General features: G+C 42.3%; 1 protein-coding gene and 1 pseudogene across 5 annotated transcripts in view; both read left to right on the top strand.

The window, feature by feature from the left end:
• The first annotated feature begins 11,471 nt into the window (after positions 1 to 11,471).
• The window catches only part of CHRM3 (cholinergic receptor muscarinic 3), a 493,903-nt gene continuing 479,577 nt past the window's right edge, over positions 11,472 to 25,797 (top strand). For 3 of the 4 annotated variants that reach the window (XM_077894355.1, XM_077894356.1, XM_077894351.1), the window contains exon 1: positions 11,472 to 11,612. The gene's annotated coding sequence lies outside the window, so the exon portion shown is untranslated. The remainder of the gene's footprint in view (positions 11,613 to 25,797) is intronic. The other variant, XM_077894357.1, reaches the window with a different exon arrangement.
• LOC144312055 (EP300-interacting inhibitor of differentiation 1-like) overlaps positions 11,472 to 25,797 on the top strand; it is a 36,102-nt pseudogene continuing 21,776 nt past the window's right edge. Inside the window, exon 1 of the transcript XR_013377468.1 lies at positions 11,472 to 11,612. The product of XR_013377468.1 is annotated as an EP300-interacting inhibitor of differentiation 1-like (transcript). The remainder of the gene's footprint in view (positions 11,613 to 25,797) is intronic.

Genomic DNA, 25,797 nt, shown 5'->3' with positions numbered 1-25,797 from the left:
AAAATCATTACATTTCTTTGCCTAATCAATTATTACTCTGCTATACATAAATTCGGTGAGTTTGATGGCAAAAATCTGCCAAGCACTTTGGATCTCACAGAATGGAAACCTCTATATAAATGTCTGCTACGGTTCCTCTTGGATGAAGACATTTTAAAGTATGTTTTATTGGCCCGTTAATAAATGACTGGAGTAGAAGGATATCTGGCTAGAAGCCCTATCTTTTGCAAGCACAAAAAATGTGGGTTAATGGAGCAATTATACATACTTTTATATCCCAGGGCTGTAATAATATTGGGGAAAAGTAAGTGAACTACTAGAAAGGAAAGACAACTGCAAATACAGAGCAAGAACTAGAGGCTTAACTTCTGTAAAAGTGATAAATATATGACAGAATTTAAACAGTTGACAATTTATAGGGCACCCAAATAGTTATCTTTAAATCTTTTCTTGTCAATAGAGGTACCTTGTTTTACTGAGGTAAACAAAATATAAGGTGGAGAAAGAGTCCTACAAAAGAAGCAGACAATTGTGCAGTATCAGGTCACGTGGGGAACAGTGGTCAAAAAGCATTTTAAGGAATGTGAGCAGTTATCAGATTATCAGCTGCTGATAGAAGACTGTGTTGGAATGTGTGGGTGGTTCAGCAGTTGAGCATCTGCCTTTGCCTCAGGATGTGATCCTGGTGTCCAGGATCCAGTCCCGCAGAGCTTACTTCTCCCTCTGCCTGTGTCTCTGCCTCTCTCTGTGTGTCTCTCATGAATAAATAAATAAGATCTTAAAAAAAAAAAAAAAAGACTATGTTGAAGATACAGAAGATGTGAGTTTGTAAAAGGAAGTGCAAGTGAGAACACCATCAGTGCAGTACTGGGCCAAGTACTAGTCATCATTGCATCCCTCACATATTGCACATTTGTGCCATGTATGTTTGTTCAGTACCTGGTAATATGCCATTATTAGTGTACTGATACTCAATGACAATTGTAATAAAGGAGATAGAATGATTGGGTTTACTGGGCAGTTTCTTGACACAGCTAAGTTGAAGAATAGAGATCAGTGAAAGATTTACTCATCCTGATGTCAGTACTGTGTACCCCCAGAACTATCACCTTCTTTGCTTTTCTCCTTTTTCCTACCACAGCCTGTTTCTGAGACATCTAGTCTCCCCTCCTATCTGCCACCCAGAGGCTGTCTTATGTTTCCACTATCCGGGCTCAGTGCATTTGTTGTGATGATCTAAATTCTTAGCTCCTACACCCTGGAAGCTGAGGGTTCCTACAAATAGCTGCCTAACCATAAAAATCTTGTGGCATTAAAAGTTAGCTGAGACCTCAGAGGAACTTGCAAAAATTTCACTTAATCTCTTTCAGCTCCTTCTCTCAGCTGCCTCAATGATTTTTTTGAAAAATTATTCTTTACTACCTTCTTTATACCCCCTATTTAAACTCCATCCTCCACACTACCAGGGATAATTTATCCCCTAATTCATAAGCTCTACTTGGCTTACCAATTATGTATGAACCTTTACCATATTCATCCCCACCAATTACAAACTCGTGTGTGTGTGTGTGTGTGTGTGTGTGTGTGTGTGTGTGTAAATCTTGGCCTGAAATCAGTTGCAGGAATTTTGTATCCAAAAGAAACAATTTTAATTTCAAAACCATTGAAGAGTAATGGAAGTCAGTTTTGAATTCCCCAGAGGAAGTACTAATAGGATTATACCAATAGTAGCAAGATGTCCTAGGAGTTCTCTAAACTTCCACTAATCATTACAGCTACTGACCAACATCATTTTTATGTGGTTCTTGGGAAGAAAAATTACCTGTGGCTTCCTCACCCAGATACTTTCTTGCCCAAGAGGAGTACCATGTCATTCCTTATGTATCTCAATTTCTGGATCTCAGTTGTATAGATCTCTTCCAATCTATCGCAACAAAGGTTCTCTGTGGCAAGTCACATTCCTTCTTAGAATAGAATGAAAACTGTGAGATGCTTTGAGAATTTATGCTCCTATATCCATGCTTGTCTTTGTCTCTTCTCCTTCCAACTGTAGAAGATAATTATGTCAGCTCCTTTCAACCAACCCTGCTATCTATTCTTTTGACCATATGCTTTTCTATCTCCAAGATATTATACATCAGGATTTCTGTCTTCTATCCTTGTTAAACAAAATATATTTTTAAAACTCTCTAAAGTCAGTAATGAGGAGAAAAGTTTTTAAATGGACAAAAGAACTTAACTGACATTTGGCCAAAGATGTACCAGTGACAAGCAGACAAAAAGATGCTCAACATTAGTAGTCATCAGGGAAATGCAAATTAAAACTGCTATAAAATATCACTATGCACCTATTTGGCTAAAAATAAAAGACCTGACCATATCAAGTGTTGGTGAAGATATGGAGGAACTGGAGCTCTCATATACTGGAAGTGTGGTAACATAAAATGGTAAAGTTTGGTATCATTAAAAAAAATAAACAGGTACTTTCTGCATGACCAAATCAATCAACACCTGGATATTTATCCTGGAGAAACAAAGTATTGTCTTTGGAAATATCCAAAGAAGATTTGTACAGAAATGTTCATAGAATCTATACATATATATAATAGTCCAATCCCAATTGTCCATTAATTAATTGGTTAGTGTATAAACAAACTGTGATACTCAGTACTAAAGAAAGAAATTAATGACTTATAATAACCACAGCATGAATAAATCCCATAATACTACACTGAATGAAAGGAGCCAGTCCAAAAAGAGAGAATGTAATTTATGAGTCCATTCCTATATAATTCTAGAAAATGAAAACTAAGCTATAGTGACCAAAAGCAAATCGGGAGTTCCAGGGGATGAAGAACAAGGAGGGTAAGTGTGTGTACTCCTGTGTTTCTCCTTTGCTCTTACACTGCTACCAAACTCACAACATTTTTGACCAGCTATGTGGGTTTTCCACACATTAAGCAATTCTACAACATTAACTGGGTGCCCTATATTTCGATGCAGCCTTGGCACTATCTATCTGGAGTTATCACTAGATCCCACAGGTTAAGGCTTCTGTTCCACAAGACAACCCCCACTTAGGATGCCAGTATCAAGTCCCAGGATGTCCTCTGTAGTTCTGATCAGTGGGCTATAAATTGGAGTTCTTATGGTCCTCTCCATGGATTCAGCAATTTTCTAGAATGGCTCACAAAAGTCAAAGAAATGCTTAGTTATATTTGCCAGTTTATTATAAAGGTTATAATAAATGATACAGATAGATAGGATACAGTCAGATAAAGAGATGCATAAAGCAAGTTATTTATGGGAAAGAACATGGAGCTTCCACACTCTCTCTGGGGTGCCACTCTCCCAGTACCTCCATGTGTTCACCAACCAAGAAGCTGTCCAAACCCCTTACTGTAGGGGTTTTTAGGGAGGCTTCATCATGTAGGCATGATTGACTATTAACTTCATTTTCTGCCCCTCTCTCCTCTCTAAAGAATGGGGATGGAGGGACGCTCACAACTTGGTCTTTCCAGTGATAAGACCCCATCCAGGAGCCTACTAAGAGTTGCCTCATGAGAACAAAAGACACTCCTATTACCCAGGACAGTCCAAGGGAGCTGGAGCTCTGTGTCAGAAACCCAGGTCAAAGACCAAATATTAGAACAAAGATGCTCCTAGTGCTCTTATCACTTAGAAAATTGCAAGGTTTAAGGGCTCTGTTCCAGGAACCAGGGGCAGAGACAGCTATATACATTTTTTCTATTATCTGATTAAACACACACACACATATGTCAACACATATCAATTATACATTATACTTCAGCAAACCTATTAAAACTTACATACACATGGTTTCCCATTTATTTTTTAACCCACTAAAATTTGTTTCTATTCTTATCACTTTAGAGAATCAGCTTCAATAAGATCCTCATTAATATTTGAATTGCTATCTATCTATCTATATCTATACATTTTAAATCCTTATTTTACCAGACCTCTCCAGCGGATTTGATTAATTGTGGTAATTCCAATTTCCCACATTCCTTTATTCTGCTGACATGTCTCTGAGAGTTTCTGGTCTTTCTTCTGTATCTACTCCCGTTTCTCTTCCAAATTCTGAACTGTAGCTGTTTCCCAGGATTTCACTAGCATCTCACCTCAATCTTAACATTTTTCCAGAATATTATCCTTGATTCTCATCGATCCAACTGTCTCAAACATACAGGTGACCCACCTCTACACCCCTAGCATGAGATCCACACTAATCTTCAGAAAGTTAGTTCCAAATGCTTGATGGTCATCTCCACTTTCATTTCCCGAAGGAAAGTGAACTCAACAAAGGAAACACTGAAATCATTTTTTCACTCTTAAACAAAGCCATTCTCCAGAACTAATAGTTTTGAATATCATAGCTCACCTATCCCCCAGGAATCATCCTTGGCTTATCCTCTTAAGTCATTTCCTGCTTGTGTTAACTGAAATGGCTTCCTAAGTAACTCCTCTAGTCAATTCCATGTCAAGCCCATGCTTGACACAATGGCTGCCATTTGTTCTTCAGCTGAAAATCCTTCTGTGATGCTTTTTTAACTACAACAGGAAATGCATGTCCTGATAACCAAGACAAAATCTTCAAAGATCTGGCTGTATGTATTTTGTTAGCAAATATCTACACTTAACTTCTGCCACAAATACTCTGCTTTCAGTTCCATCCACAGACCATGTTATGTATTGCTACCATGTCACTACTACCATAATCCTTCCTGCCTCAAATGTTCTTTCTTATTCTATATTTCTGGATAACTATTGCTTCTCTGATAGGATTTAGAACAGATTATTCTAAATTATTGAGATTATTATTTATTTACTTACTTACTTGCTGGTTTATATATCCGAAGACCAAGCTGGTTACAGAATTTTGGAGTTGGTAGAGAAAAAAAAAAAAAAAGACTGACAAATGAAATGTTGGTTGAAATGGAATTAAAATAGGAATAAAATAAGTCAGGTTGCTAGTATCAGCGAAAGCTCTATAGCTTCTGAGAGTCCTAAAAGATGTTTTGCTTTTTCTCAATGAACTTGTGTTCTCATTTATTAATTTTAACCTATTCCATTGTTCTCATATTTTATTGTTAAATTTTGACCAAGTTTTAAGAGTATGTAAAATAGTAAAACTTACATTCTTCTTAAAAGGACACTACAGTTTAGAAGAGGCAAATGCCTTTAGTATCTGCTATTTTTGTATGTTCTCAGCTAAGTGGAATTCAGTCTCGGATCAGGTTTGTTTAGGATAATATAGATAGATATAGCAATGTAATCAGCTATACAGTTTAATATGTTTTATAAAGAGAGTGATATAGGTGGTGATGTAGCTTACAGTAGAATTATAAAAGGGTGAGTAAAATTATCTGAGTCAGACTATGTTATGGCTAGAAGGAGGCAATGCTTCAAAACATGTTATACATTAATGTTAAGAGCAAAGGGGAAAGTATTAGTAGAGATTGTTAGTGTTTTTATCTGATATCTACTTTCCCAGCCTTTTTTATTTACAATTATATTCTTTTTTTTAATTTTTATTTATTTATGATAGTCACACAGAGAGAGAGAGAGAGAGAGAGAGAGAGGCAGAGACACAGGCAGATGGAGAAGCAGGCTCCATGTACCGGGAGCCCGACGTGGGACTCGATCCCGGGTCTCCAGGATCGCGCCCTGGGCCAAAGGCAGGCACTAAACCGCTGAGCCACCCAGGGATCCCGTACAATTATATTCTGAGCAAAGGACATTTCATAGCCTCTTTTGCGAATGGAGTTGCCAATGAGATATAAAGGGGCAGATGGATCCTTTTGACCTTACAGTGGGCTCTCCCAGGCTAAAGATTATCCCTTTTATCTTCCCTCCTTACCGTATCCTCCTTTTACTTGTTTCCAGCACAGGCATTATTATAGGAACTCTTGCAGCCGCCGTAGACCATGAAGAGATCTTGACAATCACTACAAACTTCTGGTGGAGCAGAAAGCAAGAAAGAACATGCCTCCCTGGGTACTGTGGTGTTACCATACTTCTGGATTATTTTTAGAGTGAGCAAAATAAGCTTCCAACTTGTCTAATGTTGAGGTTAATTTGAGTTTGTATTATATATATAAACTTGTGTGTGTGTATATATGTGTGTGTGTGTGTGTGTGTGTATATATATATATATATATATATATATGTAATATTCAATCCTAAAAGCACCCATATCGGAACAGGGTAGCAAGTCCAGGTACAAGTAAAGAAATTGAACTGACGACAATAGAGTCAAACACAACTGTCACCGATCAGTGTTGACACAACTGTGTTTCCGGCCTTCCCTTTGCAATTATAACTCATTTAAAATGTCCTTATAGACTTGTTTAAACATAGCCTTCATATGCAACTCTCCATTAATTGACATCTATAATAGTCAAGCCAATTTTTCCAACGGGAACAACTAAAAACTGTAGATTAAAAAAAAAAAATCAAAGGCATTAAACTGCTCTCAACACAACCTGATTTCAGAGACCAAGATCTCGAGAAGAAAAAAGCATATTTGAGTGAGCCTGATAGAATTCTTTACTTTTCTTTTGGAGACATCTGTTTCCCTAAGCCAAGGGGCTGATGTTGATAGATAACCTGGAGAGTTCCCCAGATGAAATTCCAAACTGCCCTCAATACACCGAGGGCAAGGAGATCCCAAAGAGGCAGAACACTCCAGATTGGTAGGTGGCAGGTTTAAGGGATATAAAGCCAAGGGATTTATATAGGAGACTTGTCTTGGGCAGCCACAAGCCCACCTGCCATTATCTTAGAAGTTTATATAGAGGCCTTCATAGGGTTTATTCATATATACTTTCCAGTTCTTTTCAACCATACTTTATTTTCTTAAGACTGCGACCTTGAATTGGCTCCAGCAATGGGATCATAAAGTTTTGTTTCACTTTGTTTCACTTAAGCACAACTGTTCCATCATCACCACAATGTTATTATTTGTAGGCAGAAATTATCACTGTGTGATTGGGGGGTGGGGATGGAACATATGAATCCAACTTCTGCCATCTATTCCCGTCTGTCATATTTAACAAGACATTCGTGTCCATGTGAGCCTGTTTTCACCTCTACCAAAGGAGTTTTATCAAGAGATTACAATAACAGAAATAACATATTTAATGTATTAAGATGCTACAATAAGTGTGATGCACAGTATGGTCATATCATTAGCAGAAGTGTGCAAAAACCTGGGCACCAGATGCAAAAACCAGAATGCAGGACTGGTATAAAGGCTTTCTTGCAAAAGAGCCTATAGTTCTGGAGTGCAGGAGAGCAAGAACCAGGCAAGCTGCCCACTGACTGGAGCCAGATGGAAAGGGAGTGCAAAGATGGTGCCCACTTAAAAAAAGGAAAAAAAAAGAAGAAGGAAAGAAGAAAAATGAAAAACAGGAAAGAAGAGAAAGAAGAAAGAAAGAAAGAAAGAAAGAAAGAAAGAAAGAAAGAAAGAAAAAAGAAGGAAAGGAAGAAAGAAGAGAAAGAGAAAGAAAGAAAGAAAGAAAGAAGAAAGAAAGAAAGAAAGAAAGAAAGAGAAGAAAGAAAGAAAGAAAGAAAGAAAGAAGAAAGAAAGGAAGGAAGGAAGGAAGGAAGGAAGGGAAGGAAGGAAGGAAGGAAGAAAGAAAGAAAGAAAGAAAGAAAGAAAGAAAGAAAGAAAGAAAGAAAGAAAGAAAGAAACCTGCAGCCCCCTGGCTTTAGTGAGACAGGAGGAGAGCTGGAAAATGGGCCAGCCAGTTCTGTCCACCTGTGAATCTCTCAGCACTGGCTGCCCTTCTGGCCAGTGTGTGTGTGTGTGTGTGTGTGTGTGTGTATGTGTTTTAGGTGTGTCAAGCCAATATTTGCTTTAAAAATGAAGAAATGAGGGTAGCTTAGCAGTGGAGTGTCTGTCTTTGGCTCAGGTCATGATCCTGGGGTCCTGGAATTCAGTCCCACGTGGGGCTCCCCGCAGGGAGCCTGCTTCTTCCTCTGCCTGTGTCTCTGCCTCTCTCTGTGTCTCTCATGAATTAATAAATAAAATCTTAAAATAAATAAATAAACTTAAATGACCAAATGAGTCCCTTTCTCAGAAAGTCTGGGCACTTTGCAAAAGGGCAGCTTCTGCGCTGGGCCCAGGATGGGGGCATCTGAGGGCACCCTTAATAACTGGCTCCTCAGTTGGCAAGAGTGCACCCTGCACCTCCTGTTCCTGCTCCTGGGTGGGGGCTCCAATGGTCTGCAAAGCCACCTGTTCTGGGGGCTCACCTTTCAGGTGCTGGTCTTAAACTTGAGGTACCCAAAGAGAAAGAGGCACCCTTGGCTCCTCAGGGAGAAGCTTCAAGGTTTGAATTACCTCCCACTTGCAGGCCTGTGCAGGGGGTGGGGTGGTGCTTATGCTGAGACTGCCCGTCCTACCTGTGACCGTGGGCTCTCTCACTGGCTGATGCCAAGAGGTTGTTCTGCTAATTTTGAGGTCTTTCTGGGAGGAAATGATTCCGCATATAACTGAATTCAGTGGTTCTGTGGGAGGAGGTGAGCTTAGGAGCTTCCTACTTAGCTATCTTGAACTGGACCTCCTGGTGATTCTGCTGGCAGGAGGGGTGAGGCATGGCCTATAGGAAAGAATCTGGAAGAATGACTCCTCCAATGCCTCCACTCAAAGGTTTCAGCCCTGTGTTGGTTGCTGTTAATAGCTGAAAATGTAGTTTTATATATTTTTCCAGGTTTTGTAGTTATTTTATGGTAGAAGGGTAAGTGTGCTATTAGCTGTCTTGTCCATAACCAGTCTTTTTTTGTTTAAGATTTTATTTATTTATTTACTTACTTATTTACTTACTTATTTGAGAGCCAGATCAAGCTTGGAGAGGGATAGAGGAGGAGGGAGAAGCAGACTCTGGCTGTGCAGGGAGTGCCTCATGGGGCTCCAATCCCAGGACCCTGAGATCATGACCTGAGCTGAAAGGACACACTTAATCAACTGAGTCACCCAGCCCTCCCCCATCTTATTTAATAATTGAATACATGAATAAATCTTATGTCTATCCTTTGTGTGTGTGATTTTTGTTTGTTTATTTTTAAGTAGGCACCAGGCCCAAGTGAGGTTCAAGCTCACACCCCTGAGATCAAGAGTCTCATGTTCTACCAACTGAGGCAGCCAGACACCTCATCTTGCGTGTGTGTGTGTTTAAACAAACCTAAAAGTTAAGATTTCAAAATGTATTTTATCTCTGGTTTCTCTCCTTTGCTTTACATCAACATCTGAAGTAACGATTTCTGGGGTTGACTTTTAGCATCTTATAAATTATTGCTGCACTTAATTTGGTTCATTCTCAAATCTAATAAGTAACCCTTTTATATTTTCCATATATACGTGTATATATATAATTTAATATAGATAATGCCATTTATATATAATTCTGTATATTCTAGATAGAGAGGTAGGTAGATAGATGATAAATTTGATAAATTTGCTGAACAAGGGCACCAAGCTCAACCTCAAACACTACTCTGATCTAGCAGGAATATACTTACCAAGATACTTGGGGAAGCTCTGCCAAACTGTTAGTTTCAGATGGTTCAATGTTAACATACAATTTACACTTACCTTGTCCATAAAAATAATGAGAAAGTTAGCTAGAACTGGGTTCATGAGTTTAATGAAGAAAGAAAAAAGTGAAGCAAGTCTGATAAAATATTTTCATTAATTGGTTATTTTGTTTTCAAACCACTGGCAAATGATTTATTTCATGATCTCTAGAATATTGTCAGTAATCCATCTGACACTTAATCACTACATAGATAGTGAGCTATCTATACAGTTCTCTTATATAGATAAAAGAACCTACCTTTAAAAAAATTGGGATATTTTTATATGCCCATTCTTCTGGCCTCCTGTATGTTGTTTATGGATTTACCAAATATTATCAAAAGTACTCCCATTTCCACAGGCAAATAGCCATTTTATGTAATGGAAAAGATATTTTAAATTTGAATTTATAATCATCCTACTAGCTACATAACGGGCAATTTGTCTAGTCCTTTAAATTTCTGTCCTTTATTAAATGGGAGTAAAATACCTTTTTTGAATGTTTGCTTTGGAGATTAGGGAAATGAAGGCTATTATATTTCCACCTGAGAGGTTTCCAAACAAGATGGCTATTGTATTAATAGGTATTATCATTCCAGATGTAATTCAGGAGCTTGGATATTTGGATTTAAGTGGCCACATGCTTTCTCACTAGATTTTTCCTATTGAGATCTTAATTGTCTCCAAACGATATCTAGTGTCTTCTCTCCTAAAGACAGTTATACCTAAAAGATAATACGTAGACTCAGGATGGAATTTGTGTACTTCTGTTTCTCTCTTAACATGACTTATTTTCCCAAAGAGCTCTTTTCCTGTTTATTTTCCTGCTCCAAATAGATTAACAAAATCATTTTGCCTCTTCCCATATTATCAAAAGTCTCATTTCATACCATGCTCTAACTTGCTTTATTGCCCCCCCCCCCCCCGAGTTACAGTTACTGTCTTCTCCTTCTGTATGACATTATCCTGTCATTGTTCCTTACACGATCTTTGAAAAACCTCCAGATCGCTGTGGAGCAGCCTTGTGGGTATCTCCGCAACTTTGGCGTCTTTCCCCGTTTCCCTTATTTAGTGAGCTGAGCGTTACCCCCCTCCCCCTCCCCGCCTCCTGCTCTCCTTTTCTTTCCTTCTTTCTCTCTCGTAGCTTCTCATTCCTCTTGGGTCACACAGAAAATTCAAAAGTCTGGCCAGCAAGGTTGGACGTTTCATCTTCTGATAAAAAAAAAAGGTGCGTGTGCTCGCGCACGCGCGTGTGAGTCCTCTAAAGTGCGTGTTTCTCGTTTGGTCCTAAGGTGTCCGTTTCTGGAGGAGGAGAAGCCGGGTCCGTCACGCTCTCTCTCCTACGTTGTTCTGCGCGAGGAGGCTCTCGCCGAAGGAACGACAGAAAAAGCGAGCGTCGGGCTGCGGGGCGAGGCACGGTCCTCCACGCGGCCACTGACGCCGTAGCGGGCGGGGAGCCGAGCGCGCTGCCCCTGACCCGCCAGGGCGGCCCCCGCGGCAGCCACGAGGGCGCACGCAGAGCGGCCCCCAACACCTGCGGCGCCGGCCGGGCCTCGGGGCTCCCCCCCACCCCCCGGCGCAGAGCCCGCAGAGCCCGCAGAGCCCGCAGAGCCCGCAGAGCCCGCAGAGCCCGCAGAGCCCGCACGCCGGGGCCGAGGGAGCCCGCACGCCGGGGCCAGCGGGGCCAGCGGGGCCAGCGGGGTTGCGGCGCGGCTCGGCAGGCGGCCTGCGCGGTGCGCCCGGTGCTGGCGGGCCCGGGGGGGGGGGAGGGGGGGGGAGGAGCCCGGGGGGGAGGAGGAGGAGGAGGAGCAGCAGCAGCAGGAGCGGCGGGCGGTGGCCACGACCGCCACCACCAGGCAGAGGAAGAGTTCGCGGGGACGGAGAGACCCTCCTCCCCCTCGGAGCGTCCGCCGTCAGCTCTCGGAAAACCAGAATCCAAGATAAAGGAGGAGGCGGAAAGAGGGAGAAGGGAAAAGTGGGGACGGAGACGACGGCGACGACGTGAACGGTGAGCGCCGGGACGCGGGGAGCCGGGGGCGCGGGGGCGGCGTGCGGAGCCGGAGCCGGAGCCGGAGCCCGAGCCGGAGCCCGAGCCCGAGCCCGAGCCGGAGCCAGTCGGAGCCCGAGCCCGAGCCGGAGCCGCAGCCCGCGGCGCCACCTCTGGGGCAGGTGCCGGCCCGCCGCGCTGTGTGGCGCGGCCGCAGCTGCCCGCGGCGGAGCGCTCTGGGACCCGGGGCGCGCAGCGGGGGCACGTGGGCGCCGTCCCGAGCCCGGTCCGCGGGGGTCCGCCGGCGGCAGCCTCCTCGGGCCGGGGCGCGCAGACGCGGGAGGGCGGCCGCGGGCGCGGCGTGCGGTCCCGGGACCCCGGCTCCCTGGGCGCGGCGCGGGAGGCCGCCGCGGGACGCTCGCCCGGGCGCCGCGGGCAGGTAACGGCTGCGCTCCCAGCCGCGCGCGGGGCGAAGGGGGCGGCGGCCGCGGTGGCCCGTTGCTCGCCTGACTGCGCCGGGAGGCGAGGAAAAAGTTTTCGGCCTGGGTAGGGAACGCCCTTGCCTCGGGGAGTGCACGCAGGGCACTGGAGAGGGCGCGGGGAGCCGGTCGGCCGGCTTCGGGGGGCGTGTCGGAAACTTGCCTCCAGACCGCGCGCGACCTTGTGCCGAGCGCAGCGGGGGCCGCGGGGGGCGCGGGGGGCGCGGGGGGCGCGGGGGCCGCGGGGGGCGCGGGGGGCGCGGGGGGCCGCAGCGCCCGGATCCCGCGGCGGCGGCCGGAGGGGGCTCGGGAGGGACGCGAGGCCCGGAGCGTCGGGGCCAGAGCAAGCGCTCGGCGCGCGGCGTGCGTGTGTGTCCGCGTGCGTGTCCGTGTGCTTGTGCCTGCGCGTGGCTTCCCTCGCGTGACGCCGAGCGACGCTGTCCGGGAGGCCGCGGCCGGCGCTCGGCAGCCCCGAGGCGGGGGGCCGTGGGGACGCGCCCAGCGTGACGCCCGGGCCGAGGCGGGTAGCCCGGGGCGCACCGGGCCGACCCCGAGAGTCCCCGCTGCGGGCGGCCGCGCCGCCTGGCCCGACCTCCTCCCGGGACGCCGCCTCGGACCGGCCCCTGGCCGCTGGGCTGACTTCCGCGCGGTCTTAGACCGGGAAGGGGGCGGCAGGCGGGGGGACCGGACTCGGGCGGCAGGTCGGTCGCCTTCGGGCTGCGCGGGCCGGAACTGTGGTCCTGCTCGGCGCGTGTGCGCGCGTGTGTCCGTGTGCGTGTGCGTGTGTTTGCGTGTGCAACTCTCCCGGCACACACGCTGGGAGCGGTAGAGGGAGCGGGGGCTTGGGAACCGCATCCCTGTGGACAGATGACAAGAATGCAAACACTCCTTTGCTGGCAAGTGTCGCCTGAACCTGTCCGCTGGCTGTAAGGTTATGCTGTCCTCGGGCTGTCTGTGTTGCGACGTAGAGAGGACGGCTCTTCTTGGGAGGTAAAGGATTTATCCGAGCGTTTGTGTTGTTAAGGACACCGGTTATACCACCGCATGCTTTGCACAGACCTTTCACTCCTCTCCTGGCCTCTGAGTTCCAGCAAAACAGATAGCCTAGGCCCCCATTTTGGGTCTCTCCGGGTTACTATTTGAAAAATAATCTTTTTCTGAAGTGTATTTGTTGATTACGTAGTCCCAAATAATTTCATATTGTGGTATCATTAAGTTGCATGAAACATTCATCACTATTTCCTGTGTTTAAAACAATGCTCCTATATTTACTTAAGAAAGAGACCCTGCCTAAGGAATGCACTTAAGAAAGGGGAGAGCTGAACCCAGAACAAATACTTGCACATAGACAAAGTTGTGATAGTCATGTATTAATTTTAAAAGATTGGGCTCTTTCTGTTCCAAACGCGGTGGGATATATATGGCGTTGGGTGCACCCTCTTGTTAGGGGAGCTGGTATTGCGAAGAATACGTAGAACATGCCTACTTCTCCAGTGTGCATTCCGCATGCCACAGAATCCTATCCCTGAATAGCGTATCTTGAGATTTTGTTTACATGGTTTGTCTCAATTAGCTTAATATATAATTAGCTATTGTTGAGTTAGAAAGCATGTTATTTTTAAAAGGGTTTCCATATGGGATATAACTTTATCTTAAATTACTAAATTAAAATCATTTATGTTGCAGATGTGATTTAGACTGTTTCTATAAGCTGGGGGGTGCTGTAAAATTGAATTTAACATGAAAGTCGTGATATTAAAGTGCCATTTATGTAAATGACATCAAATAATATTTATTCAAATAGACTTGATATTTAAAAAAGAAAATGAAATAAAGAGATTTTGAAAAACCCTTGACAATGTACATCTTTTGCATGGAAAATTATTGTAAGAGAAAAGTTTAGTTTGGAAAATTTGTGGAATTGGTTAACATACAGAGAAAGACTGAGAGCGTTATAAGAGTAGTTCTGCATTTAACTTATTTAGATACTTTGAAGTTAGAGAGATGTATGGATGCACATTACTCTATTTTTCTTTTGGGGAAAAAGGGGAATATCACCTCAAAAGTATTATTTATTTCTGAAGATGATTAAGCATACTGAGTTCTTGAGGATGCACCCATTTTCTTTTCCTTATAAAGACAAATGATTTACTTTCGTACTGAAAGAAAATGTGTTGTTTAAGGTACAGTGTGGTAAAGGTGTGAATGTCTTTTAATGATATTTTAGCTTTTAACTGCGGGCAACCTGTTGAGAATGAGCCTGGGGGGGGGAAAAAAAAAAAGCATAAAATTCACAAACTAGAATTTTAGAATCCACACCAGTAAATTGGATAGAAAGAAAATTAAATGATGTAATTAAAAGCAAAGTTCCCATGTGCATTTGCAAATTATAAAGTAATAATTTTGTTCAGATTTTTACCTAAGATTTCCTCTGTCATTTCCCGGGCCAACATGTTGTCCTTGCCTAGCAAAGTTAACATTGGAAGAATTACTTGCCTACTCCTACATGGCCTGGACATTGTCAGTGTAACTATTAAGAAACTAGGTCTTCTTTGCAATGCAGGGAAGTTTATACTGAGAACAGCTGTGGTGTAGTGGCACTTCAGATATGAAATGAATGAATTGTGAATCATGAAGATGGAGTCTCTGATGGGTATGCAGAGAGATGCATCTGTCCTTCACTTATGGAATCTAATTTTAGGTCATAATATATTGTGACCCATAGCATTATCTTCACATTGTAGTTCTGAAGGATCAGTGAGTACTTGGAAAGGTTTCATTTTATACTTCATTTAATATAATTCGTTTGTGAATTTAAAATACACTTTTCTTGCAAGAGAATATAAAAAAGACATAGATGGCTCCAAGAAAAAGGTAATTGCCTCTACCTACCATGGTTATTTAAAAAAACAATAATCAGCATAATAAATTATGCCTTATGCTTAATCCTTGAATGTGGTGCTTCCCTATGTGTGATGGCAGTGAAATGTTCCACAGGATTTTTTTTTTTTTTTTAACCTACCAATCTCATTTAGTCCAGTGGACTCTTCGTTATCAATCTTAACAGAACTTTGGGATAGAATTGCAGCCTCAGTGGAAAGTTTTGATTTTAGGGGAGAAAGGTAAAGAGATCATCTAATGAATTTGACAAGCGGCAAAGCCTGTCAAGTTGGAAGGTAATTTCTCACGTCTGATGGACTCTGTCTTTTCCATTAGGGAAGTGGTCCTTGTTCAGATCAAATTAGAAGTAGTTCTCTGAATCCTAAATCAGTAGTCATGGCCCTTCTTGCTCTACCAGCACTCCAGAAGAAAGTCTGTGTAGGCACCCCCTTTCATTGTTACCCTGCATTCGCATTCAGAGGGCTCCTTTAGACTGCTTCATTCCCTTCCATCTATCTTGGGCTGTATAGACCTGCATTTGTATTGCCTTCAAATAAGGAAATAAAGACAGTTTTGTTGCAGTGAAGCTATTGAAAATATTAAATCACAATGGACCTTAGAAAAAAATTGTGTTTCCTCCCTAGCGGCATACAAGTGGAGGGGAGAAGTAGTTGCCCTGTGCTTGCTGCAGAGTGCTTTTGAGGGTCCAAAGAAGTGATGCATGTGAAAGTGATTTTTGAACAGTCCCTGAAGCACTATTAAATGTGATGTGCGATTTAGACCCTTAATTAATATTATTTGATGTCAGGTACGGAGAGCCAGAGTATAGGTGTCCCTCTGGCTCAGTAGTCGGTTGCCTTGTGTTCCTTTTTGTGCACATGTTTTGGCAGCTTGTAGACTCCCCAGCCTCTGGCAGGCTCTCCCCTTTCAGGCTGGCAGTTCTGCTGTCCACCTGTTGAAACTTCCTGCTCATCCACTCCTGAAGGCCAAGTACTCTGGCTGGCATGCACCTTCTTAGACTTTTCTCTGCCCAGACTGTGGCTGCAGCTCCCCACATTGACACAGTCCTGAGATCCCTTGGCAGTGACAGCAAGCCAACAGAAGGCATATTTGAACCACTGCCACCTTCTTCCCACCCTGAAGCCAGCTAGAATAGGAACACTTCGAGGAGAAACAATGATGGGAGAAAATGTGTGAATAAAATTGGACAAACAGTAGCCGGCAGATGCATGGCAGCTTTGAGCTCTAGCCTTCTCCTGCCCTGTGCTGCGTGAGACTTAGAGGCTGGGCTTCTGGATTCTTCTACCAGTGAACTCCACAGAACGGAATGTGAGCTTGGTTCACCTGGCCTAACCCCAGTGAGCTCTAGTGTTTGCCATGCCCAGCTGGCCTCAGTTTCTCTTAACTCTTGTCATATTTGCCATCTCTGAGGCTAGCCTTCTCCTATGTTTGCATTTTTAGTACTAGACTCTTGCCTGGAAGGACTTTAGCGATGACCTTGGCAGTGAGCCTCACCCTTGCCAAGAACTTCTCTCCAGGAGCAAGACTGTTCTTTCTCTTCTAAGTCTCTGATGCAGCCCTAAAGTGGACAACCTCCCCCACCCCCGGCCTAAGGCTCAGCCACCCTCCTGACAGTGTATCGTTTCTGCCTGGAGACTTGTGCAGCCAAGTTCCACTTGACAAATAAAATCTCCTTGTGTGTCATTGTTGGCAGGATCAAATCTCAGTTCTCCACACTCCTCCTGGCCACTGTAATTTGAGTTGCTGACTATCCACTACAAAATTAATTCTTCATTAGGTCATTTGTTCTAGCCTAGCCCTAGCTTATTTCCTGTCCCCAGTGTTCCCTTGAAATCTGGCACACCAGCTGAGCCATGACATATTCTACCTTCAGTCACCCCTGCTGCAGGAAGTAGTGCTAGTATAGACATCCTGGGTCAGGCAGGATATCCTCCAACTACTGCTATTCAGATAAAATTCAGGTAAGATTAAGCCAAAGTAAAATATTACCAGCCCATTTCAGGGAGGTTGGGGCTACCAGATGTCTACTACAGAGAACCATGCATTTATGTGAGGTGTTCTTCTGCTAAGGTCTCCAATTTATCACAGGTAGCCATGGCCATGGAATTAAACTCATACCAGAATATCCTGCTAATGAGCTTTAGGAGGAGGGATCTACCAACAGCCTTTGTCAAACACTTCTTTTAAACTTACCACTTTGGAGCAGATTCCCTTGTTGGAATTGCCCATGGGACTCAGTCAGGAGGAAACCCAGTTACTGTTCAACTAAGCACTTCTTGCCCACAGCCATTTGGAGTTTAATCTAGCCATCTCTTAACTCCAGTGGATCCCAATCCAGTTGTATTTGGCAGAAACCAAGAATCCATATAAATTTCAAGTAATCCTGGGTTCTATGTGTCTACTATGTATGTATCTATCTAGATAAATATCTGTCTATATCTATTTGTATTCACCGAGAAGTGTTATTGAACACAGTGATTTTTTGGTGTGATTTTCCATTTTTTTTTACTTCAAAATAGTCTAAAAGCACAGTTTATCTCATGTGGAGATCTCTCAAGTCGTCTGCATTGGAAAGAAGTTCTCATGCATAAAATGGGTGTGGAGATCCTCATGTCTTGTTTTCCTGTGAGTCCTCACATGATAATAACATGTACTATGTACATTACCTTGTGGGAAGGGAAACATTTGGGAAAACTGGAATTGACACAGTATTCCTTCATATGGAGTCTTCCTTTCTTTCTTCTTTGCCCCAAATCCCCAGGCAACCTTTTTCAACTTTCCTTGATTGTAGCTATCATTCTGCTTTTCTTGTGATAAATTATTTTCAACCCTTTAATTCATTTAATTGTGAGAAACTGAAAATTTAAGCAACCACAAGGCATATGTCCTTCCACCAAATTTTGGTTGTACTGTCCTTAAGAGTAAATGTGACCGTCAAGGATAACCCCGGTAGGATTTGTGAAGTTAGATTCATGAGAGTATAAGTACATTTTAATTTGCTTGCCTGAGTAAAATGAGTCTGTCAGTCCATCTGCCTGTCTCTCTGTCTATCTGTTGTTTATCTACTTTCTCTCTGTCTTGTATCCATCTCTACTTTCCACTCACATGTGAGCGTAGATCTCTGTGGTAACTCCCCCTGTCAGTGTTCAGTGTTCATGTAACGTGCCAGGCACCAAGGACATCATTTTTTGGATTCACAAGAGAGTGAACCAGGGCTGTGCCTTCCAGGAGCTTATAATCTGCATGAGTTGAGGGCAACTCCAGAAATCTAATAGTTGGAAGGTGATGTTAGGTGCTGTATTGATTTCCCATGTGCCTTAAGTCAAAAGAAATGTATTCTCTCATAATTCTGTAGGCCAGAAGTCTGAAATCAAGGTTCAGGCAGGTGCACAATTCCTCCGAAGACTCTTGGGGAAAACCCTTCCTTGTCACCTGCAGCTTCCGGTGGCTGTTATATTCCTTGACTTATGCTGCCACTAGTCTCTGCCTCCTCTTTTTCTTGTGTGTCCCCCTCTCTATGTGCGTGTCTTATGAGGATACATGTGATTTCATTTAAGACCCACCCAGAAAATCCAGGATAAGCTCCTCCTTCCAGAAGTCTTAACCGTCACATCTCTTACCATATAAGATAATATTTACAGGTTTTGAGAACTAGTATGTGGACATGTATTTTGAGGGACCACCGTCCGGTCAACTACAGATGTCATTGATGAGCAACATTCTACTTTGTGATTCCTTATTGAATTGTGTGTTCTGCAGGCTTTGAGAAATTAATGCTTGCAAGGTGGCCTTTTCCCTTTCCAGAGAGCAGTGAGAAGCAGATCCTCTTTATATCGAGTCAAAATTCTAATTCTTAGCTGTGCTTGTTTACCCTCCTAATAATTCTGAGAATTATGAAGAGAATGCTTCTGATCTTTCTTCCGTAAGAAAATCCTTAAAGTGTAACGGTTTAAAGTTAATTCAACCTAGTGTTTTATCCCCTTTGAAATTTTTACCTTTATTCTTTTTTTAAGATTTTATTTATTTATTTGAGAAAGAGAGTACATGTGCACAAATTGGAGGGAGGGGAAGAGGGAGAAGGAGAAGGAGACTCCTCACTGAGCAGGGAGCCTGATGCGGGGCTTGATTCCAGGACCTTACGATTGTGACCTGAGCCGAAGGCAGATGCTTCACCCACTGAGCCACCCAGGGGCCCCTAAATATTTTTTAGCTTTATTCTTAATCTTTTCACTTGCACGGAGTGCCTAAGATCCAAACCCAATCCCCCCCACACATACACACACCTAATTTCACTACCCTGTGACCCTAATCTTTGGCTCTCACCAGGTTCACAAAAAACACTCTGCTGAATGTCATCTGTGACCTCTTAGTCACAAAGCAGGTGACCCTTCCGTAGGTGTCCCCTGTGACTTCTTAGCAACACCTTTCCTCTCCCTTTATTTTCAAAGCATCATACTTCCCTGGCTCTTCTCCCCTGTGGCTTCTCTGCCTCCTCCTAGCCTCCCCACCCGTCTCTTAAGTAGTGCAAGGCTCTGTAAAAATTTCTCCTTGGCTGACGTCCATGCCTTTTCACCCCCTCCTCCTTTTATAATTGTATTAATTTTATGGCTTCTAGTGCCCTCAGTATGGATCACACCCATATCATGGTCTCTAAGCGTGGCTTGGCTTCTGGAGGGTGGATTTCCATGAGCTGGCTGGACAGCACAGCCTTCATCTGTTTCCTCCTTATCCTGCTCCTCTGGGGTTTCCTATTTCTATGAATAGCCTGACCATCCTACAGCTCAGCATTTCTGAGTAATCTTGATTTATGCCCTTCCATTGCCTCCCACATTTAGTCAGATGCCAAATTGTAATAATTCAACCAAGTAAGAGTTCAAACCTTTTGGCTTCTTTTCTTTCCTATTACCAGCACCTTGATTTATTGCTTTTCTAACTTTAGTGTGCATTCAAATCACATAGAGATCTTGGTAAAAGAAAGACTTTGGATCAGGAGGTCTGGGCTGGGGCCTGAGAATCTACATTTCTACAAGCCCAGGTGATGGGGATGCTAATGCAAGTCATGCCTTCTATACACTTTTCTCCCACAATCTCTGAGCTTCCCAGATGATTTCATTGACTATGCCCTCTTCTTCTAGTCTATTTTAATACAGATCACTTTTATTGAAGACCAATCTGACCATTTTTTTCTCGTATCCTCAGAAAACTGCTTTGATATCCTCTTCTATTATTATTGAATGACAATTAAATCTGTTATATCAGCATTCAACTAGCATTTGACTTGTTCTGTAGCTTGGATTTACATTTTAAATTCAATTCCAAAAAAAAAATAAAAATAAAAAATAAATTCAATTCCAAGTCTCAAGGTCACCTTTCACTTTACCCCTAGCACTTGCTGTTCTGTATACGCTCTGCCATTTTCATGACTTTCATGTGTTTTTATGCTGCCTAGAATGCCCTTTCTTCCACATCCTCATGGGCCCAGATTTTAGCAATTTGTCAAGGACTGCTTGAACTGACATTTCTTACTATGAATTCATCTTTTAGTCTTTATCAGATTCTCAGTTCCATCACTGGTCACATTTACTCGTGTGTGTGTGTGTGTGTGTGTGTGTAAATTATTTCAAATACTGGAGTGTGAAGTCCTTGAAGATGCCATGTCTCATTTGTCCTTGATTGCCCTAAAGGACTCTATATGGAGTCTTCCTGTAAATGCTCAGTATACTCATCAACAATATAAAATGTATAAATAGAGGGCAGCCCCCGTGGCTCAGCGGTTTAGCACCGCCTTCGGCCCCCGGGTGTGATCCTGGAGACCTGGGATTGAGCTCCCTGCATGGAGCCTGCTTCTCCCTCTGCCTTGTGTCCCTGCCTCTCTCTCTCTCTCTCTCTCTCTTTCTCTCTCTCTCTCTCTCTCTCTGTGTCTGACATGAATAAATAAAGTCTTTAAAACAAAAGGCTATAAAATGTGTAAATATAGTATATTTGCTGCTTTATTGTTCTGAAAGTAATAGAGATTATACTAAAAATCAAACATTACAAGAATATATATGATGTGAAAAGTAAAAGTCTGTCATGACCCAGTGCCTATGGTTAACAAATTTGGTACATAATCCTCTGATACTTCTTAAAATAAGCTCTGTACCCAGTGTGGGGCTTGAACGCCTGACTGCAAGATCAAGAGTCACATCTCTACTGACTGAGCCAACCAGGCACCCCAGTCCTCTGATATTTTTTCTGTATACATCCTCACATTTACTTTATACAAACCTGAGATAATAATATATTTTTGTGACCAGACTTTAAATGTAAATCTACCTCCCTAATTTTTAAAATCTGCAATGTTTTCCAAAATATCTACTGATTTCACTGCATAAAAATCAGTCCACTTAAAATGGCCCAGCAGAATAGAAATATGTTTACTTTGAAATTGTGATCAGTTAAGCTTGTTTTTATTCAGCACTTTCTTTGCCCCCGGGATTAGACACTTTAGATTTGTCAGAGTAAGACATAATACTGCCCCAATAGGCACAGGCTATTCTTGTACCTTCAGGCTAATGTTGGTAGGTGGGTTGGTGGAGATGTAGTGGTCACTCATGCTTGATGCCAGATTGCAGTCATTATGTTTGATGACATGGACTCTCAGTTAGCTGAATTTTATATTGAAATTTAAACTTTCTGGTACTTTTAGATCTGTAAAGAGCAGATGATTCATTTTGAATTATGAATGTGGACATATTTATTTAACATACATATATATATATGTATATTATTTTTTGTTTCATGAATGAATCTAAGCTTAGGGTAAAAGAACCAAAAAATCTCTAACAAAGATCTAACAAAATTGTTTTGTATATTTAATAAAAATGTAATTTAGGGAGAAGTGCCAAAAAAAAGTCCTATGTATTATGTCTTAGAATGTCAGTAAGTGAAGACATAATATAAGGCATTTGTTGAAAAGAAAATTCTTATAGAAGTAAAAATCAAAATTCCTCTAAGAATTTTGGAGAGACAACTCATAATAAAGATGCATGTTTGCTACTACTACCATATTTGTTCATTTTTGAAAAATCGTCTTTGTGGTAGAATTCTGGAAGATCATTTGCCTGGATGGTGGGAGGGGTGAAGTATGTTTGGGCATCTGCAGTTGTCCATGAAGCTGGTCATGTGTTATGAAGAAAAAATCTGGAAGTAGAAAGACAATAAACGGCTAAGAACTTGGAAATGAATGAGACTCTTGTGGTCAGAGTTAGTGAAATTATATGGAGTACGTTTCTACATCTTATGTCTTATATTTGAGGAAACCAAGATCCCAAGACGTTCAGTGATTCACCCAAGGTCAGAGACTTAATAAGCCTGGGTCTTTGGACCCCACATCTGGATTTCTGTGTTCTTTCTGTGTTCTTCTGTGCTGAATCTCTTGCCTGGAGTCATATTCGCCTGGAGATCCCAGCTGCGATTTGGATTTTGGTGATGGCAGACCCAGTTCTCTTCCCTTGAGTGTGGAACATCCATTTCTGGACATTTCCATGAATACTATCAACTGGGCACTTCTAATGTTCCATTTGGACATTAGAACCGATCACCTGTCCCCAAAATATTCCTCCTGTTTTTCCTATATTAATTGATTGTATCACAGTCACCCTGGGGTCTCAGAGTCCACCTTCTGCATCTTTATTTCCTGAACGTGTCTCCCGGCTCTCAGTCTGCTTTTCCCTATTCTGTAAGGAGGTCAAAGTCATTTACAGTTTCACTCAGTTCCACTGTCCTTTTCTCCCTCTGCTGGGGCATTGCGGCCACCTTGGGCTGCCGGAGGGTTTTTGCATGGGCCTTCATGCTCTTACCTCAGGGTTTCTGTCCAGAATCCCCCATGCCTCCTGAGATGCCGGCCCTGCTCTGACTGTGAGTGAGCCTGCAGATACTGGAGGCTCACTTTCCAGTCCTCTTGCCCCTTGGCTGTATTATTCCCCTGTCTGCTATAACATTTGCCATACTTGTTTGTACTGGAACTAAATTATGTAAATAAGGGGCTTCTCCTTTAGGTTTTCAGCATCTTATCTCATCGGGAGCCTCCATTATTTATTTTTCTATCTATAGTAACTTGGTGTTCCAATAAAAAATAAATAAATTAATTTAAAAAATAACTTGATGTTGTAAAATCTGAATGAGAAACTCACAGAATCTGTCCCTGTATGGGCAGAGATTTTTATGGGTTTGTTTTTTTTTTTTTTTTCACTGATATATCCCAAAGACCAAAAACAGCACTTGGCAACTAATAGACTCACATTATGTATTTGTGGTTAAGTGAATTCCCTCTTACTACTCCTTTTGGGGAGGAAAATTAAATAGGAGATTTAGCAGTTTTCAGTGTATCTTCATAATGACAAAATAGTTTGTATGTTAATAAACAGCAGTTCTTGATGAGTATCATACAGACCACAATAGAATTATCCCAGGTCAGACTCAGAGTTTCACTTGCTTTGGAGGGTTGTCTGTGTAGTTATAATGGTTACACTGGTGACCCTAACATTTTGAGAGGTGTGGTTCTTTCAGATAGCAACCTCCTAATATGGTGCCTCTCGTCAACTAGTGCCAATTATACTCTTGAAGTAGTCATTACTGGTTGATATCTTAAGTAGCCAACTCTCTTGAGGGATTCTTGTAACTACTGGAAAGATTTAGAAATTTTGATGTTTCAGGGCACCTGGGTGGCTCAGTTGGTTAAGGGTCTGCCCTCTGCTTAGGTCATGATCCCGGGGTCCTAGGATGGAGCCCCACATTGGGCTCCCTGCTCGGGGTGTGTGTGTGTGTGTGGGGGGGGGGGGTTCTGCTTTTCCCTCTGCCTCTGCCTCTGCCCCTCCCCTCTCCTGCTCATGTTCTCATTCTCTTAACTAAATAAATGGGATCTAAAAAAAAAAAAAAAAAAAAAAGAATGAGTACCCAATAAAAAAGGATTGGTAACAAAAAATAAAAATAAAATAGTTCTGTGTCTATAGCCATACAGAACCCAAGATTGAGAATCACCTGAGGTGGTGGTTAAAAATACAATCCTGGGGATTGAAACCAGACCGGTTTTAGTCAGTTTTGAATCAGAATGGAGTCAGGTTCTGTCAGGCTGCTTTTTAAATAAATATCTCAAATGATACTTATGCTTGCTAAATTTTAAGACTCACTAATTGAATAACAGTGTGTGTGAGAGAGAGACAGAGCTAGAGATTGAAAGAGAAACATTTTTTTTTTTTTTTTCCTAAGTAGATTCTGTGTAGCCTAGTTGGCAACCGGGACATTATCTTAGGCTGTTCTCTCTGGTAAGATGAGTCATATTCAATTTAGGGTGTTTCTCAGGCTTTGAGGAAGGGTGGAGTGCTCTTTTCCATTGGAATTTAAACACAAGCGAGCAAGGACAGATCTCAGGTGTAGAAATAAGATGAAACTCTTTCCATTGAATGTACTACACCGTATCTAAATATATTTTTGTGTGTGTTTTTAAAAAACATGGATATGTGTTCGCAGGTGGTATTAAAACAGAAGTTCTTATCACAAATATAGGCAGTCCTCAACAATTTTTTTCTTTGTTTCTTGATCATATTATATTATGAAGCTATGATAAGCAGACCATATTTTTGCATATGTGTAGTGCTGTATTTAGGGATTATCTTTCTAAGTAAGTATATGACATATATTATTGATATGAAAAACATAATGTCAAGAAAGTGAGACAAAATAGTCTAGAACTGCTGCATATGTGCATAATAATTCAGTTATTATGAATATTCATAAAAATTGGCATAGATTAGTTTTGCTCATTAAAGGGCATTCTGTGTAGATCTAGAATTAAGTTTTAAAATGCATGTATAAAGCAGTTAATTGTATTTTACAAATTTAAAGTATATTATATTAGTTTTTAGAGAATTAAATAAAATTATCAATCACCTCTATTCTTTAGAATTTTAGGAATTCCTGTGGCAGGCAACCCATAGTCTGATCTGTTTCCCATTCTTCTGCTAGCCATTCACTAGTTCATTAAATTTATTAAGTTTCCTGAATTGTTTCAGGCACTGATCTAGGTGCTAGAGATAAAGGGATGAATAAACATGCCATGATGCTGCCTTCACGGAACTTCTATCTTTGTGAAGATCTATAGGCTCTGAAAGTATTCCCAAGGGGTTCTAAACAGGCCTGCCCTAGCTTGGTGACAAGATCAGAGAGATATGGGTATTGGACTAGCATGGCCAGTTAGATGTGTGACCTTCCTAGGTTTTACTTTTCTCCTACCTTTTAAATTTACAGCTTAGATTGAATTTTTCTAAAAAAAATTTTGAGTGTTTTCTATAAAAATAAGGCTGCTGATACTGATTTTTGCCACTAGATGGCAGGCATCTGCACTTGTGTGTCCACTGAATGGGTCAAGTCTTGAAAAATTAAAATGAAGTTCAAAATGAATCCCTTGACATGAGAAAGTGTTAGTTCCACAGGAGGTAGAGATAGGGGTTGCTGTTACATTCCATAGATTTCAGGCTTTAAATATGACCTGTCTTTACTCCCTGACATTCAGTTTATTTTTTGTTTTGTTTTGTTTTGTTTTGGCACTTCATTTTTAATGTGGCATTTTTAATGTGCTTGTTTCTTTTTAAACACAGAGCAACCCATTTTTTAAACCCTTTTTGAGGGCAGCCCGGTGGCTCAGTGTTTTAGCACTGCCTTCGGCCCTAGGTGTGATCCTGGAGACCCAGGATCAAGTCCCACAACAGGCTCCCTGCATGGAGCCTGCTTCTTCCTCTGCTTGTGTCTCTCCCTCTCTCTCTGTGTGTCTCTCATGAATAAATAAA

The sequence above is a fragment of the Canis aureus genome, chromosome 4, assembly GCF_053574225.1.
Source record: "Canis aureus isolate CA01 chromosome 4, VMU_Caureus_v.1.0, whole genome shotgun sequence".
Lineage (NCBI taxonomy): Eukaryota > Metazoa > Chordata > Mammalia > Carnivora > Canidae > Canis > Canis aureus.
Note: the sequence above shows the minus strand (reverse complement) of the source record. Positions and strands in the feature narration are given on the sequence as shown.